Source organism: Vicugna pacos, chromosome 3, assembly GCF_048564905.1.
Source record: "Vicugna pacos chromosome 3, VicPac4, whole genome shotgun sequence".
NCBI lineage: Eukaryota > Metazoa > Chordata > Mammalia > Artiodactyla > Camelidae > Vicugna > Vicugna pacos.
In genome coordinates, this window is record NC_132989.1 from 7,221,320 (window position 1) to 7,240,523 (window position 19,204).

Consider the following 19,204-nt stretch of genomic DNA (forward strand, 5'->3'; position numbering starts at 1 on the left):
TGCAATAAATTGTATGTCAACATGCACAGCTTAGTACAAGAGATGCCTTGGTTCCCAAATCCTCTCCCTTGTGCTGTGTGGTCTTTGAATCACCTGCCCTAGCCATACTCCTCACGTCATTTAGAAAATTTTATTTTCTATGTGGATTTGTGCGTGTATGTATGTATTTTTCACATTTCTGCAATCTTTTAATGTATATGTTTTATTATTATTGTCTTTGCCTGTGCTGTTTCCCCCAACCTGGAGTATGTGCCCTCTTCTCTATCTCATGAACATGACTCATCTTCAAGACCCAGGTTGACTTATCCCAAATCCACCCAAGAGGAGTTAGGTATCTCTTCCTGAGGTCTCCATGAGCCTCTGGACATTGTTTTTTGGGCATTCCAGTGACAGCCTCTGAGACCACCAGCCTTCTGACTCCAAGGCTTCTAATCAATTCTAGCTTCACCTACTCCAGGAACCAGTGTTGTAGGGCCATGTTGAAGATTCCTTTGTAGCCCCAGTGCCTAATCCGAAGCTGATACATGGTAGGAACTCGGGAGCTACAATGTGGAGGAGAGGATGGCTGGATTGACGGGTCTGGGTCTGACACATGCTCTCTGCTTGACTTTATTCCACCGGCCACTTAAGCTCTCTGAGCTGGCCTTCTCATCAATTTGAGGTAAAGATAAAAGCCCATTTTAAAGGATGGTCTTGAGGACTAAATGAGATGTTTCATGTACAACACTTTGTACAATACTTAGCATAAAGTTAGCACTCACTAAATGATAGCAATTAGCAGTAAGTCCAAAATTGAGTAATTGGTAGTTGTGAGAGCAGTAGCGTAGCTGATGGACACAATGAAAGTGGATGAATGGAGGGGTGAGTGGACGCTTTTGCTTTTGTGATTATACTTGACTCGGAACAACTGCCCTGTCCTGAAATCCTCTGGCTTCATGTTCTCCTTGGCTGCAGACTATCTAGTACCCCTTCTGTCTCTAGTCTTTGCCTTCAGTACCTTTTTTAGGGGCTTAAAGCCTATCTTCTTAGTCCACCATTGCTCATGGCTTGGGGTCACATCCAGAGGTTTATCAAATAGGAGACAAACATCTGCTTTCTACATAGTTGCACAGTTTTACTCCTTCATTCACCTTTTCTTTTTCTCATCTTCACATCAATAACTCATCATTTACGTGGCATTTAATGCTTCATAAACGTTATGAGCCTTTATACAGCACTAATTGGAAAGGATATGGTGAAAAGAGTTTATCCGGTATTTTAAATCTAGCATCTCAACGTTATCCTTGTGTTTCCCCCACTGGTGAACTGCATCTTTAGGTCCAGCACCTGGGGCTTTGCCAAGCAAATTGCTGTTGATGTATGAAGTTAAAAAGGCAGGAATGAGAGGTTTCTTACTGTGCTAACTGGTAACTCTGCATGCTTTAGAATAAATCATGCCTGGAACTGCTGAGCTATCCCAGCTTCTGCCTGCTGATCTGTGAAGAGGCTTGGACATTTTCCTGAGGGTGTCTTATTCCCAGCCTGCTGACTGCAGAGCTCTCCTGGCTCGTGGGCAGAAGGATGGGTAGCAGCAAGATGGCCTCTGCCTCCAACGTCTCTGACACGGTCTCCTTCCTGGCTGGGAGGCCAAGGTGTAGCAGGGGCTGGTGTCAGGTGTTGGGCTGGTCACCAGAGCCCGGAGCTTTGAGACACAGGTCAAGGAATACAGGCCGGAGTCAAACCTGAGCCCACAGCCCTTGGTCTCCTTCCTGGTTCCAGAGCAGAAGGTTAAATCAGGAAAGAGGTCAAGCACTAGGAGGCACAAAGAAGTCAGCAGAAAGACATACTCCTGCACACAGGCACATTTTGCCACCATTAAGATTATTGTTTCAAAAATATATAACGTGGGGTAATGCACGTGATGAGGTATTAAGAGAAAAAGGAAAGATAAAAAACATATACACAACCTTTTATGTGTGTGTGTATATATATATATATATATATATATATATATATAATGTATATGTTAATGATTAGAAAAAAAGACTGGAAGAAAACAAAAATGATAATGATCTTGAATTGGTTATGTCACACACAAATTTTATGACATCTTTATTTAAGATATCTTCATGATATCTTTTTGTATCCTCTAAATTTTTACCATGTTCTAATTTTTTTTTTAAGTTCTTATTGTTTAAAGCAAGCAATATTCTCTATCTCAGGACAAGAGACAGGCAGAATGAGGAACGATGGGAGGCAGAGTATTTCAGGCAAGCTGCAAGGGATAGAAACTTAATGCAAACTGGCTTAAGTTAAAGAAGAAAAGGTATTGGGTTACCACTAGGAATCCAGGAGCCCTGGGTTCACGATCCAAGGACTTAAGCATTGTCCTAGGGGCCCTTGAGTCTTCCCTCCACCTTCTTCCTCCTCCTCCTCCTCCCCCTTTTCCTCCTCTTCAGTTAATGCTGCTAAAGGCAGCAGAGTAAAATGGTTGAGAGCACAGGAACAAATTTTTTAACCTGGAGTTATTTAATCCCTAAATGTCATAGTTTTCTCACCTGACAGCAATGATAATTATAATAATGATAATAATAATCATAAGAATAAGGTCTATGAAGATTAAATGAGTTAATACACGTAAAGCACTTAGAACAGTTCTTGATCTATTGGGGATACTCAGTAAATGTCACCACCACCACCACCACCACCAGCATCACTCTGATGGACAAGTGCCTATATTCTTCCCAGGTGTTTGAAGGGCCATGTGCCCATCTACCTACTGGTTAACTACATTTTGCAGATAAGATCATATCAGTGGCAAAATGGCTACCAGCAACCATTTCCCTACACCCTTCAAGCTTAGCATCCTCAAAGGAAAGAGGATTTCTCTTTGTCTAAATTATCAATCTCAGGAGACTCTAAATGGCCCGGCCTGGTTCCATGCCCAGACATGAGCCAGTCACTGTGGCCCAGGAGGTTGGGGAAATGTAGATTGGCCAGTCTGGGTCACAGGTATGTCCTATGGTGGGACTGAGACACTGTAACTTACAGCCTCACCAGGACCTCAGAGAATGAAAGAAGAGTCCCCTGGAGGAAAGAAAAAGACTGGGAATAGGCAATTAAAAAATTATTGCTATCAGAGAGGGACTTTCAAATTGAGCCCCCTAAACCTCTTGCTGTTCAATCACAGAAACCAGTGACTGAATCATTAGGGTATGTCCTCAACTTCCACAGGCCTATAGCTTATAGCAGAGGAGAGGACTCTATCCCAGATGGATTGTAAAATGCAGGCTAGGGTGAAATGGACGAATACGGGAAATACTACCCATTCCATTCTATGCCCAGTAGGCAGATGGGCACATGGCCCCTTAAACACCTGGAAAGAATACAGGCCCTTGTCCATCAGAGTTAAAGTGTTGCAGCTTGGAGAGGGGGAGACCAGTTAGGAAGCCACTGCAGTCATCCAGACAAGAGATTTTGGTGTTCTGAACCAAAGGAAGTTGACAGATATGAGAAGACAGGGAGTAAGCTCAATAGGACTTAGGAGTCAGTAATGAGGAGACAGAGGAGTCCAGATGGTGTCCATGATTTCCCTTCTGGTTGAGCAGGTCAATGAACATCATTTAATGAGATGGAAATACATGGGGAAGAATAGGTTGAGGACAGTGGGTGATGGAGGAGAGAAGACGACACCAAGGCCATTCACCACCATGTGGTATGACTGTCCTTTTCCCAGCAGACCCTGATGGCCGCACCACTCACAAAACGTTAAGTGAACGCTGGTAATTCCTACGTCTTGACATGGAAGACTGAAGACAACTGTTCTGCAAGCACAACACACTTGCTCTGGCTTTAAGGCCACCAGGCATTTTTAAGGTTTATTTGCATGCTGGTGCATAACAAAGGCCCCCGGCTCACACTGCATTTGCAACATTTCCAAACTCGGAAGAAAATCTGCAGTGTTTTAGTGATCAACATGATCAGCTCAAACAACCAATTTGTCACGAAGTAATCTGTGTAAATTACCATAGCGAGAATATTTTCTATCATCTGCATGGTTTCATAGAAAGCATTTTCTGTTGCTATTTAATCCCTTGGGCTTCAGAGAATTGTTTTACAGTGATCTAATACAGCAGAAGCCAGCCTTATTTATAGGACCTGTAAAGAAATGATTCTGCCTTCTCTCTCCTTGGCCCTGAGGCAAAAATAATGGGTGAATAGAGCAAGTCTGGAGACTCTTGAGAAGACTGAAGGACAAGGGAGTCAACATATAAGATAGAAATCATTCACATTCTGAAAGTCGTTCAAGATTTATGTGCTAATTTTAAAGAAGGGCATTAAAAAAGAAAGGCACAAAAACATTCTCTACGTTAGTGGGTCTTAACTCTCATGGGTCTCAGGCAACTTTGAGAATCTTATAAAACTGTGTACCCAATGCTCAGAAGAATCGACATGCATGTACACACATGTCATATACAATATAACAAGGACTTGTGGAATGCCTTAATCCCATTGGTGGACTCCAGGTTAAGGACATCTACTACTATCCATGAATTTTCATGGCCTCTCATCTGCAGTGTTAATTTTCAGTATGAAGATGGTGAAAAGTAGGTTGTGTGTGCATGATACATACTTTTTGATTGTCCAAAGATTAATATGTAGCAGACTAAATTACCAGAGCACAACTAGGAACCCAGAAGGAAGTAAGATACAAGACTACAGGAAGACCATGCACTAAATCTGTTAACTCTTGTTTTCACAAAATTCTAATAAGCTCAGCTATCTGCTCTATTAGCCACAAGCAAACCAGAAGATGGAAGACGGGCTGCTACAGACAGACACACTGATTACCTCAAGAACTCAGCTGATAAGAACCTGACAGCAAGGAAAGAGGAAAGAAAAATTCTCAATGCGTTACTAACAGCCTACTTTAAGTCCAGCTTTGCTATGGATAGAAAGATGAATAGTTTTAGTTCAGTGTAGGAACTGGGGATGGGTGAGAAAGAAAGAATCAATGCAACATGATAAATATTTCAGCAAATATATGTACAAATTGCTACTCTGGGAACAAAAGAGAAAATGCCAGGCTCTGCCTTTGGAGCCTAGGAAGACTTAAAAGTGAAGGGAATATCACAGTTGGATCTGCAAGAACGAGTAAGAGTTGATCAGGTAGTTACAGGAATGAATGAATTTCAGATCAAGACACAGAGTTGTGCTTGGACAGATGTGCATGAGCAGGTGTGGACAGGCAGGTGAAGAGGGGCAGAGGTGGCTGAGCAGATGTGAGGGGCAGATGCGCACAGGCAGGGATAGATGGTAACTGTGATGGGCAGGAGTGAATTGGTGTCAGGAATGGAGAAAGACTTGCTGACAAAGGAGATCAGTGTCATTCTGTAGCAGTCACTGAACACTATGCCAAGGCGTTTGGACTTTCCCCAATAGGCAATGAGGAGCCGATGGAGGGTTTTCTCACAGGATAGGATCTGGAATCAGATTTATGGACGATAACTCCAGCAGCAATTAGGAGAATGAACTAGAGCTGGTGTTGACTGGACTGGCAAAAACAAGCAGTTAGGAAATTATTACAATAGCCTGATTGCAAGATGATGAGGACCTGAACAAAGGCAGTGTTGGCAAAGATAGAAGCGCGTGTGCACAAGGGTGTGCATATGCACAACAGGAAGAGAGAAGGAATGAGGACGAGACGTATTATGTGTGTGAGTGCTGGATACGTGTGTGTTGGTGAAAATATGTTTATGAACTAAGATCTTCAGGCCTTGGTAAGGGAAGAGGAAGGAACTCAGTAATTCCATTGTATGTATGTGCACAATATTTATACCTTAACCTCACAGATTCAGATCCTTGTCAGTTTAGAATACGGTTATTTGGGTGGCACAGTCTCAAGTATGCCTTTGAAATATCCATGAAGACGTGGTTACCAAATGCCAAACCATGGGCTTTGCATATCAGAATCTCCTGGGGTCTTCATTAAAAACAGATTCCTGAGAACTTACCACTGACCTACTAAATCACTCTGGGTGGAGGCCCAGGGGCTTCATGTTTTTAACCAGCTGGCCAGATGATTCTGCTGGGAAGCTGTGACAGGGAACGACCACTTTAAATGACTATAAGTCAGCATAAAGAAGAGCAAATCACCCATGCTCTGTTCAAGAACGCATATGCTACCAATATTTTCATTATATAAACAGACACGAGGCCCTCCATTTGATACCACTTTGTGTGTGTGGAGAGGGGGGTCATCTCAGAGTAACTGCATAAACTTTGGAATAATTCATTGCATTTCTTTCAGCATATTCCTTAATTAAGTCTCTTCAGTAATTTACCCTGAGCCTAATGCTTTGATAAATATCAGTGAGTAACAGGCCAAGCTGAAGCTAAGCAGGCTGCAGAAAATCACCAGCCACAGGTCCTATTTCTTTTTCTCTTTACCTCCCACCCTAGGTGAGCTCATCCAGTCCTGTTGCTTAAATAACGTCTATGTGCCAATGACTCACACATTTTAATTTTCATCCTGAGCCTCTCATCTGCACTTTAGGGTCATATATCCAACTGTCTCCTTGTCATCTGTAGTTGGTGTCTCATATGAATCTCAATTTTAAGAAAGCTGGAAAGTACTAAACTCTTAAATCATTCCACCTAATCTTTTCCTCCCCAACCCCAGTTTCTCAACCTCAGCAAGTGGTACCACCATTCACCCAGTCACTCCAGCCAGAATCCTCGGGGAGATCAGTCTTGATCCCTCCCTCTTCCTAACCACCTCCTTCCATATTTAATTTATTTCTAAATCTTGGCAATTTTACCCCCCACATATATTCCACATCTGCCCATGACTATTCACCTCTACTGCTATGACCTTGATTCAACTCACTACCATCTTTTGCTTTACCTGATAGGAGCTGGGACTGTTTCTTCTCCAAGCCACTGATCACTGGGGCTAGAGGGTTCTTTGGAAATTACAGCACCTCACGCCCCTGCTTATAACCCCAGTGGTGTTCCACTGCACCCAGAGTCATATCCAAATCCCTTCCCAGGGTTTCCTTTCTCTTCTGTCTCATCCAGGCCCTGTGTCTTTCCGCCACTACCATCCAATCAAACAGGCACTTCCTCCAGGTCCTTGAACACACTCAACTCCTTCCCACTGCAGGGCCATCACTCCTGTTCCTCCCAGCATTTGCAGCTCCTCACCAGCCTAAATTCTTCTCCTCTAGTCTCAGCTACGTCTCTTTTCCAAGAAGTTTGCCCTGCTCATCTAAGCTAAGATTCAGCACAAATTTTCTGTTAAGGAGCCATAGCAAATATCTTAGGCTCCTTGGGCCATGAGATCTCTGTCAGGACTACTCAATGCTACTTTTGTAGCCAAAGCATCCACAGACAGTATGCAAAGGATATGTGTGACTGTGTTCCAGTAAAACTTTATTTACAAAAACAGGCAACAGGCAGATTGGCCCTCTCCACCGTGGTTTGCTAACTCCTGACCTAAACCAACGTGTGACTCCTCTGTCACTCTTTCTCAGAGCTGCTCTTAAGTTCTAAACATGTGCCCACTCTCTGTTTCTCTCACTAGTCTGTTAGCTTCATGACTGCAGAGAGCTCAGACTCTTATGCATCCCCCATTAAATAAACAGTTCCTGGTAGAGTGCTTGCTGCAGTGAGGCCTTGGCTGACGCTGGTTGGATAAAGGAGGAAAAGCAGAGATGAGGAAGGAAGGAAGAACTTCACTTTGGAGCCCAGGCACTTTTTGTAAAAAGGCAGCAGCCACAGCTGACCCATACGTGGTAACTCCTCTTTCTCATCAGCGTTCCAGGATGAATCACTTACTCATTTATTGCTTTGTTCATTCCTTCAGCAATACAGTGTTTATTAACATCCAAATCGACAAACTGAGCGCTCCTCTCATATCTCTGCTCCTAGAAGCCTTCTTTCTGGTTTCTCTACTGGGAGGCCAGTGCAAGATTCCAGTTTTGTGAAGTGAAATTGAGAGGCAGGAAGCAATTAGTTAAAAAGAAAAAAAAGGCCAGCAGAGACACCTCTCAGCCGGCAGGGAGTTCTGCCCTCTTTGCCCTGACTCATTACCCTAGACAGCCCTCAACGTCACTCTTCACCATTTCTCCTCTTTGACGTGAAAAATGAATAATTGGGTACCCTGAGAGATTAGCGCCAACGCCGCTTTGAAAGAGGCATCTCCAGTCGGTTGCATCTCCCACAACTCCCTCCCTGCCCGCAGTCCACACGCCCTTCCCCATCTTCCGCATCCTCCTCCAGACTGACTGGAACACCAGCGAGGAAGGGGAGAGCTGGGCAGTCATTAAAGATCATCAACTGAAGAGCTCTTCGCCAGGCGGGATCATGTGTAATAGACAGCAAGAGTGTTCCTACTGGCTCCCGTTGAGTTTCATCAAAACTGTGCCTAATTAAAATCTTCAACTTAATTACGCTCTTCTGCATGACAATTTTGATCAAATTGATTTAATTTGGTGCAAGGAGAGATGTCCCTTCACATGCAAAATGAACCCATCCTGAGGCTAGGCTCTGTGTCCAGAAGCTCCCTGGGACCCTCTCGTATAATCTGGATTGCCCCCACCCCTCTCCCACCCTGGGACCTGGTGAATCGTCTGCAGCTCAGGGAAGCTGGCACATCTGCACGAGCTGTCCTGAAGCAACACTGATGCTGACAGCTGTCTTCCCCCACCCGCCTCCCCCCTCCCAGCCTCCCTTTCCTCCTCTACTTTTGAAACAAGTCCATCTCAGGAAAAATCGCACCCAATCTGTCAGTGAAATATGCTGTGAGATGGAAGTTCTGGCAATCTGCTTCCATTCCAGAGAGAAATCTCAGCTTGTTAGTGGCCCTACAGAGAACTTTATAGAGAGTCCTTGGTTCACAGAGCCCCACAGCAAACAGTGCCCTGACCACCCAGCCCAAGGCATTCCTCTCTTCTTCCACACGTGGTCAACAGCACTGCCAAGACTCGGCTTCCCAATCCTTCTTTCTCCCTTCCAGAGTCCTTCACTCCATCCCATAAGGCCCTAAGACCTGAAACCACCCAGGCAAACCCTCCACCATATACCTACTCAGCAACCAGACTCTTCCTGGTGGTCTCGTCCTCATCAAAACTTCCCTGTCTGGGGTCCCCTTCAATCCCTAGGTCTCCTCCTGTTAAATGGCTAGCTAATCTGATGATCAAATTTCCACCAAAACAACAGCAACAACAACAAATTAAAAAAACAAAACAAACAAAAAACACTCCTTACTGCTTAAGCTGAAGTGTGAGCTCCCTTCCATGTGAGCGTGCCCAGGATAATTTGTCCTATGTGAAGCCACAGGCCAAATGCTCCCTGTCATCCTGCAGAGTCCGTTTTACTCAGAAATAACCTTAAGTCTTATTTGTATATTGCAGAGTAAACTGGAAAATTCACATGCTGTTTTAAGACAGAAGAGGAGACTTGAAAGGTAAGCCCGCTGGGGGCTGCATCCCCATGCCCCTGGAGTCTCAGTCAGTTTGCTCCATCCTAGACAAAGAAGTCCACGTAGCCCAGCGAATGAACATGTGCCCCTTCACTGGGACTTCTGACACCAGAAGACTTTCATCTAAAGTGTGGCCATCCTCCCCGGAAAGGATGCCTAAATCCACTTCTGCCTCGTCCTCTCCCTTCAAGTCCATTCCCAAACTGTCAACTGCTTGATTGGACATTTTCACTTGCATGGCTTACCATGGCCTTGAAATTAACTTGTCTACAACTCTAAACCTACCACTTCCCACCAGTACCATCAACCCTGCTCTCCCTTGCCATTCCCCAGCTTCTCCTAATGGTGCCCCAATTTTCTCGGGCACTGGGTTGGAAAACAGCAGACAATCCCATCCTTATCTATCAAATAAGTAAATAAATAAATAAGAGTTGCTTTTAGTGTTGTTATTTCAAAACCATCACATGACAAATCCTCACTTGTTCTTCAATGGGTAAACCGACTAGCTCTTAGTGGGTTTTTTTTAAACAAGCATGCTTTTGGTTACTGATTCTATTTGAGCATGCACTCCATAATGGTTTGGGACTAGAAGTTTCAATTTAACTTAATAATCCTCTATGCCTGAAGTAAGGCCACTGCCAAGCACATAGTATGGGCTCAACAAATGTCAGATGCTAATAGAAATCATAATAAATAAAAACATATCATAACACGGTAAAAGCTATCAGTGGATGATATGCAATTGAAGCCAAGTGAGTGAGGACAGAAGGCTAAGAAAGCAGAGACAGCTGAGAGATCAGGAGAGAGTGGTCCTGCTCACCCCAACACTGTGGTAAGACATTCCATCCAGGGAGATTTAGGAAGATGCCCGGGAGACTTTTGAGGCTTGCTTGTGAGACAGACAGACCAGCTTCCCCAGAACTTGTGGTTTATGCTTCCCTGGCAAGGCGATGCTAACTTGAGAGAAGAATCCAACAGAAGGAGAGGAGTCAGGCGCTGCGGTGATGGCTGGTGTGGCAGGAAGCCAGAGGCCTGAAATGAAAAGCACAAAAGGCATTACAGAGGAAGTACTCAAGTGTTTGGGAAGGGAATTAATTATAACAATGTCTTAATGGCTGAAACATTTATTGAGAGAGCAGCATGCTAAGTGCCGCACAGGCATTCCCTGCTTAATCCTCCACGGTCCTGAAAGGGACCTTTTGTTGTTCCAATTTGATAGATGTAAACTGAACCTCAGAAAGGTTAAGTAACCTGTGCAAGGTTGCACAGCTAGAAAGTGCTGGAGTTAGGTCTGAATCCAGAGCTTGAGTGTTTCATCCTCAAATTTTTCCTCCTTCTACTTAAATGTCTGAATTTTTATTTAAATTTTCTTTCTTCGTCTGAGAGTATTTCAACTCTATACTCAGCAAACTCTTTGAAAGTAGAAGCAGGGTCTTGGAATTCTTCAAACTCTTATCAAGGCCTTCCTTAGTAAATACTGATTTATTGATAGAAATATTTGTTATGGCTCGATGTTGAAAAAAATCAGATGCTGTACAAACATGGGAGCATCTTTCAGAAAGGATGGCTCAATGCTTGTCTGGTGAAGCCAGCATGCTATCAGCAGGCTGTATGTCTCTCCTGGCCCACACAGCAGTGCTGGTTCTTTGTCTGGGACCCTCTTGTCTCACCTCCTCCTCTTCCTGGTTTATTCCCTCCTGTGCTACAGGCTTTGGCATAGATACTGCTTCCTCCATGAAGCCGTCCCTGATTCCCCCTACATTTGGATTAGAAGTTCCCACAGAATCCTGTACTTCTCCCATCACACTGCTTACCCCACTGCACTGCAATGATCGGTTCGCTCTGCAGCCTTTCCCAAGTAGATCGTAAGCTTGTTAAGATGAAGGGTTGTTCTCAGCACCCAGCACATGGTATGTATTTTTGAATATCTATACACACACACTTACACACCAAATATATGATATACTTGTTGAGTATGTATTTGTTGAAAGAGATGCTATGAGAGCTCTCCTACCTCACCCCAAATCAATGTCAAAATGCCCCAAATCTCCAAGGCACAGAGGAGGAGCAGTGAACACGAATTCCCCTGCTTCACAGTTTTGCCTAAACCAGGACTGCTGTTCTCTCAGGACACACCAAGGAGGACAAGAGCCAGAGGGAAGCTGGAAAAGGTCAACGAGGTTTCTGCCTTCATCTACAAGACAGCCCCAGTCACCCAGGTTTTGTGACTTTGCCAAGTTCCACATCCTCTCAAAGTATAGGTGAGGAAGTGGCAAACCATTCCACCTCCCTCCAGGGATTGCTGTAAAGATTCGCTAAGCTGTGAAATAGTCAGCTTAAGGGAGAGGGTATAGCTTGGTGGTAGAGTGCATGCCGAGCATGCACGAGGTCCTGGGTTCAATCCCCAGGGTCTCCACTTAAATAAATAACCAAATTACCTCCCCCCAACAAAAAATAAAATGAAATTTTAAAAAGACAGAATTTTAAAATAAACAAAAAAAAAACTAGTCAGCTTAGTGTCTGGCACACAGAGGCTGCCTGGTAAGTGTCAGATGCCATCATTTTATTAGTAACAGCTGGCATTTGGAGTATGAGATTTTCCATTTCTACTTGTACGGAGTAACTCTGCCTGAACACTTTAATGTTGTTGGTACGTTATTATGCAATTAATATAGAGAAGCAATATTGCCAGTAACAGCAATTCATTAAATGAGATTACAGAGATACTGATGTCTTGGAAGCACAGTCAGATCAGCTGGCCAACCCCAGCTGGTCTAACTGACCACAAGTGTGGCATGAAGCAGCCAGGCTTTGGCCAGACCAGGGGATCCATCTAAAGCCTCAGATCTCTGGCTCAGCAACAGTTCTCCCTCCTCAGCACCTTTCCAATTCAGTTCACACAGTCGAAAATTAAGACAAGTTAACAAGAACCATAAAATTTCAATACCAACGAAATGTTCTTAAATTGTACTCAGCCATAAAGCTGTTTACGACAGGAGGGTAGAAAGTTTCCCTCTAATTTTTTAAGCTGTGAGCAACAACATGCACAAACAATGCAAGCTGTACGTTCAAGAACAAAGTTTGGAATTGTGATAAAAAAAACAATGACAAAGCGAACCTGACATATTTAATGATATATCTTTTTTATTGTGCTGTGTGGTAATTGGACAAAATGAGACGTTCACATAATGGCTGTAATTATTTAGTCATATTACCTTCATGCTGTCAAACCAAACTTTCACAGATTTTCTCTTTCTATTTTGTTTGTTCTTCTGAATTTATAAAAACCCTTCGTGTTGACTATTTTCTCTGACACTGCTGAAGATTTCAGCGGACTCCCCATTGCACAAAGGCATAATTAACCACAAGCACATACACATATGTAGGAAGACAGAGATCTGAGACACGAGTCTCTTGTGTCCTGAGCTCCTGCATCTGTTGATGCTCCTTCTCTGGCTCAGGGAAATAGCTCCTAGGACCACATGCTTTCCTACCTGTGAGGACTAAACCTTCCCCTGTTCTTCCCATTCTCTCCTGAGATAAGAGATTCTGGATAAGACTGACACAGTCCCTTTTCCATAGAAGGATCATTAACCTCATTTGGTGATGTTGGCTGGTCTGACAAGTAGATCCCCAATTCCACAAAGGCTCAAACATGAGAGAAGTGCATTTCTGCTCCCCTAGCAACCCCAGGCAGGTGTCCCTGGCTGGCATGAGACTCTGTTCCATCCAGTGATTGGAGGACCCAAGGCTCCTGTCATGTGGTGTCACTGTTTCCTAGAGCTTTGCCTTCGTTTTCTGTACTCAGCTGGCAGAAGGGAAGAGCATGGACAAGATTTCCCTACTCCTTAAAAACCTTAGCCCTGACACTGCACCATCACTGTCATTAGAACTTGGTCACAGAATCATACACCCAACCTCATGGCAGGACTCAGAAATCAGGTCAAGCTGTTTACTCAGGAAAAGAAACAGGTTTTGATGTACAGTTTACCCTTCCTGAAATCAGTGTGGAAATGGGGAGGTAGAGTTGGCAAACCAGATGCAGAATGCAGGGATGGGTTGGGGGGGAACGAGATGGCACAGGAAGGGAAACCAAACAAAACAAGAAGCTAGAAGGCTCATACTGGGACAACTGGGAAAATTGGAATTTTGTCTGTGTAACAGTATTGTATTAATGCTAAATTTCCCAACGGTGACACTTATGTTGTGATTATGGAGGAGAATGACCTTATTCTTAGGTAAAAGCTGCCGAAATACTCAGGGGTGAAGTACCATTGATGGCTTCAACTTATTCTCAGATGCTCCTTCAAGTGCACATAGACATACAGGGAGAGAGAAAGAGAGAGAGAAAAGAGAGGATATGTGCTTAAATGTTAACGATCCATGAATCCTGATGAAGCCTATTCAAGGAGCAAAGGCCCGTAGGTATGACGTAGCCCAGGTAGGACACAGAATGCTGAAAACAGGACGCGGGCTTGGGTTGCTGGAGTATAAACTGCCCAGCAGCGAGGGCAGGAGATGAGCCCAGAGACAGGTCAAGATCATGACAGGGCCTGTATGGAGTGAGTCTTGACTCTATCCTGCAGCCAATAAGGACCCATTTAAGGGCAAGCACAGATAGATCTGGTGGGTCTTTTAGGTAGAATGTGCTCAAGGAAGATTTAAGGGGAACAATTCTGGATGAAAGAGATGCAATTTCATTCACTTAACAATTTTAGGTGCCAGCCCTGTGTTAGAGGTTATAGATATGCAGCATTGGGGTACATTGGATACGTGGAACGGCAAAATCAGACTTGGTTCCTGCCTTCTTGGAGGGAGGGTCTAGTGAGTGGAGATATACATCACGTAATTATGAGAACAAGTGTAACATTACAGCTGTGACAGGAGTTAGGAAGAAGACACTGGAGATCCCCAAGGGATTTGTGATGGCTGCATTTGCTTTGGTCAGGGACGGCAGCATCTCTGAGAAAGTGGTGTTCAAGCTAAGACTCATAGGATGAAAGGGAGTTATTTAGGGAAGACCATTATCTAGCAGAGGAAACAGTATGAATAAAGAGGCTTTTTGGTCAAAAGGAGCATGACATAGTTGACTAAAAGGAGACCAGCGTGGCCAGGAGGCAGTGCATGAAAAGACTATGCATGATGAGGTTGGATGGACAAACAGGGACCAGTCACTGCAGTGACTTCTACGCTGTGTTAATGGACTGTGGCCTTTATCCCATGTGCTTTGGGAAGCCATTCAGAGCACAGAAGTGTGCGTGCTCAGGGCAGGGGGAGAGACATGATCCCTGCAGCTGCACAGTGGAGAATGGGTTATGCTATAAACTTCAGGAGACCAGTTAGGAGACTGCTGCCCCATCCCAAGAAAGATAAGAGATGGAGAAGGAATGAGGTCAAGAAATCCTTAGATCACAAAATGGGTATAATTTGGTGTTTGGTGTTTGATTTGCAGTGCCAAGGTCATGAGGATGAAGTTGACAAGAACTGGCCAGGTGATGGTGTCATCAAGGGAGAGAGGAAACTGAAGAGGGAGCAGTTCATGAGGACCATGGGGCATTCAGACAGGTTGAGTTTGGGGTGCCAGGGGGAGCTGTCTAGCAGAGGATTAGATAAATGAGTCTGGAATTTACGAAGCAGTGACTTGTGAGCATTCAACGCTTAGCTTTAGATTGAGGAGATGTCAGAGCTAAAAACACATTATCACTTAAGGTTTGAGGAAATGGAGCCCATTTCAGAGACAGGGAAGCAAAGATCAGAGAGAGGCAAAAATAACCGGGAGATTATGGTGTAACAACAAGAAGCCAAGGGGTAGGAAGGTTCAGGAATTGTCAGATGTCCAGCGGGTACCTGGAAAGCAGGAACTGGAGAACACCCAGGACTGTGGTAGTTAAGAATATCACTGGGCACCTCACCCTCAATGACAACAGCTTCAGCAGAGTGATGGGGCTGAAGACAGAAACCAGCAAAGCGAGGGAACGGGAAAGAGACAGTGGACATAAATCACAGACAGAGAGCTACAGAGATTTGACAGTGGCCCTGGGGATTTGGGGTCTCGACTGGGGGCACTTTATTTTATTACTCATCCATCATACTTATGTTGAATGTATCTGACGTGTCAATCATGAAGTAGATACACAAAAAACTAAGGCAGTTCCTTGCCCTCAAGAAGCATGTGTGCTGAGTGATTTTCCAACTCCTCCACAGAACTCTGGGTTTTGAGGACACCACCAGGGGAGGGCACCAGAGAAAAGGCTGAGCTAGTGGACCCCATGGCTCGCATCCCTCCCCATATCACCCGGTATCTTTTTCATGGGAACCTACATTTAAAACATTCTTTATAAAAATGTGCTGTTTCGCTAAGGGGAAAAGTTTATAAAGCTGTGCTCTAGGGGATACAGCATTCCAGACCAGGGGTTAGCAAACATTCTCTGCTGGTGCAGAGTGAAAACAGCTGTAGACAGTAGGAATGGGCATGGCTCTGTTCCAATAAAACTTTATTTACCAAACAGCAGGCACATGGCAGTTTGTTGATCCCTGTTCAAGATGTTGATGAAATGCAGCAGTACTTTTTTGCCTATAAGACATAGGCTGTCATAAAAGGGTGACTATGTTCTGGCTTCTCTCAGTTTTGCTAGTTTCTGGCATTCTCTGACTTTGATGTTTGACCAACTGGAGGTCATCCCCCCACTGAAGACTGCTAAAATTAGTCTTTTTCGCAAACCTGCATCCCCTGCCCCATATTTATCTTCTTGATCCACTGTCCATTTTATTTTTCCTCTCAATTTAAAAGAAGGAAGTCAAAAAATATATATATCATCCCTCAAACCAAGCAGAAACAACCTTTAAAAATGTTGGCTGAAGACACACTGCCCCCATCAAAACACAATACTCATGGAATGAGTTTTCATTAACGGTACTTTGGGGAAACATCAGCCTTGAGAATTCTGATACGATCAGCCCCACATCACACAAGAAATCAGTAAACAGCAAAACAGGGCTCGGCGGGCCGGGCCCTGCCCAGAAGGGAGGCTGCCAGCTGCCTGGAAAAGGAATTGGCGGCATTTAGGAAATCTCAGATCAGAGCCCAGCTGGACGCTCTCTGGAACCCAGTAATAAAATGACAAAAGGCCAGGGGAAGGAGACCTTCCATATGCAGGGCGGAAACACTCTTGTTGCCTTGACCTGGAAAGTAGAAGAAGGGAGAGCACAGGGGAGAGATGGAAACCAGGAATGAGGCTGACCAGCATGAAGGCCTGCTGGCCTGGCTTGGACGGCTGCACAGGCCCGGGGGATGGGGACCCTTGTCCCCAGCATCATCCGGGCTGACCTGGTGTTGATGACTCATATTCCTCAGGCGGAATTTCTCTAGGAATGCCTTGACAGAATGCTTTGATAAAGTGATAAATGCAAACAAACAAACAAACAAAAAACAATCCAATCTGTTTAGAAACAAAAGCTGAGTGATGAGAGTGCCAGACCTGTACCACACACGGTCACGGGGACTGCACTGGGGACAGGTAGCTTGAGAACTGGCAGGAGGGGAGGGAGTGTTGATACAGGGAGATAATCTTGGAGCAGAGGTCAAAGGCTGCAGTAGTGTGTAGCTGGACCAGCCAGGGGGCAGGTAAACAGTGGACGGGATGGAGGAGAAGGGTGGGAGATAGAAGAGATGATGTGGCACAAAGACACTTTTTGTTCCCTCTGGGCCACAGAAAGCAGGAAAGAGGCCTGCAAAGTCACACTCAACTCAGGCCCCATTACCACCATGCCCAGTGACTCCCCTACTTTTAATACAACACGAAATATCTCCAGTATTATTAAAATGGCAGATTCCCACCCACACTCCCAGAGGCTGATTCAGGATGGAGCCCCAGAATCTTCCCTCTTTACGCATACCACTGGCAATTCTGGAAAACCACTGCCTTTCAGAGTGTGACAACAGTGTTCGGCATCAGTCCTTATATCACACGACATTTCCTTTTGTTCATTGAGCAAAGGTGTTCAGGTCTGGGGATGCGGCATGTGAGGATACCATTGTTAGACTGAAGGGGGAAAACACTGCCTCTGTACAAAAATCTTGTGACTTCTAACACGTAATGTTTTATAAAGTTATTTCTCATTTGATCCTCCTGATCCAATGAGGTAAGCAGGGCATGAATCATGGGCCCCATTCTACAGACGAGGCACTGAGCCTCCCAGTGACATTTGCCCAAGGTCACATGGCTAATAAATGACAGGGCAAGGACGGGAAACTGAACTTTCTGATCCCTTATTGTTATCTTTTCTCTCCACCCCACTACTTCTCACTGCCCCACCCTGAATCCTCATGATTGGCAGATGGAGGCCACAGTTAGCTGACTCAGGTTGCAATAGGTCCCATGACTTATAAACTTACTAATACCATATTTTAATGCAGCAGTAGGAGATTAGAATCACCAAGGCTTCTTGTTCAAAATAATGATGCCCTGGCTCCAGTCTAAATATGCTCAATCAGGACCTCTTGAGGGACCTGGGAATCTGCAGTCTTACAAAAAGCACCCACCCCAGGTGATTTTAATGCTAAAATGTCTGTGACCCAATGCACTGAACTAAGCAAAGCAAAGTTCAGAATCAACTCTCAACAGGGCTCACTACTTAGGGAATAGATTCCTCGGCATTTAGATTCTGCCCCTGCTTCCATCCCCAACCTCAGTTCTGCATTTTCCCATTGTTTTGTTCATTAGCAGCATCTCTTAAGGGAAGAGAGAGGTAACATAATTTGAGTTCGTCTTTCCATTTGGAAGTGCCTCTGACGGTTTTTATACAAGATCGAAATTCTCTCCCCTACTCCCCGAATCATGTACAGTCTGTCAGAAACCTTAGAGGGTTAAGGATATGGTTTTAAAGGCCGATTAAAAAAAAAAAAAAAAACCTTGACTCTGACAAACTGCAGTAGATGCTTCACACACACACCTGGCGTGATTGTTCATTCTGTGAGTGTTCTGCATGGAAAAGATCAACCTGCTCTCAAAATAGAACCGAGTGATACAAAGGAATCTGCAATAGCCTCACGTATTTGTACACAATGCGGTGTAGCTTCTGGTATTTTTATTACCAATCAAAAGAAGCTTGTCACAGCCAGCCATCTGCTTGAGTCACTGCCCGGCTGCACTGGCCGTGGCTTTGCAGAAGGAACACTGAAATCAAAGCCCAGACTCGTGGAAAAGTCACAGAGCAGGGAGCCGACAGGGCTCCGCGAGTGACACTCTTCAGTGTCCTGAAGGACCCAGACGCATTCTACGTCAGGAAAACTCACCTACACGCTTGGATTCTTAAAGAGAACAAGCAGTTATGACATCAGGTGGAAGCCATTATATTTGTTCTCATGGAAATGTTCAATATTTCAAAGTGGTCTCTGCCGTCCCATTAAAATTAAAAACCTTTCTCCCCTTGCTGTGTTTTCCACATTTTAATACCAGCTTCTGAAAGAGAAAACATGAGTGAGCTGGCATGGCGTTTTTCTCCAGAGAGCCCAAGAAATCCTGACTCTGATTACTGGCCTTACATCCAAGAAATCATCTTATTTTTTTTTCCTATTTTTTTTAAATCAAGGTACAAAATCTTTTTATGCTGACAGAAAATTTTCTGAGTCTGAGATTATTGTTGGACTACAAAGTTAATAAAATGTTTTAAACTCTTTGTGCCACACCTGATCCTGACCCTGGAGGTTTAGGGAGCAGAAAGCAAAGACTTGCCATGCCA

The 19,204-nt window shown here is 44.4% G+C and overlaps 1 protein-coding gene across 2 annotated transcripts in view; it reads right to left on the reverse strand.

The window, feature by feature from the left end:
• Nucleotides 1-18,873, reverse strand: part of ADRA1B (adrenoceptor alpha 1B) — a 281,409-nt gene extending 262,536 nt beyond the window's left edge. For both annotated transcript variants that reach the window (XM_072953237.1, XM_072953245.1), the window contains exons 1-2: nt 18,759-18,873; nt 10,284-10,495 (exon numbers count right to left, since the gene is read on the reverse strand). The gene's annotated coding sequence lies outside the window, so the exon portion shown is untranslated. The remainder of the gene's footprint in view (nt 1-10,283; nt 10,496-18,758) is intronic.
• Between the last annotated feature and the right edge of the window lie 331 nt (nt 18,874-19,204).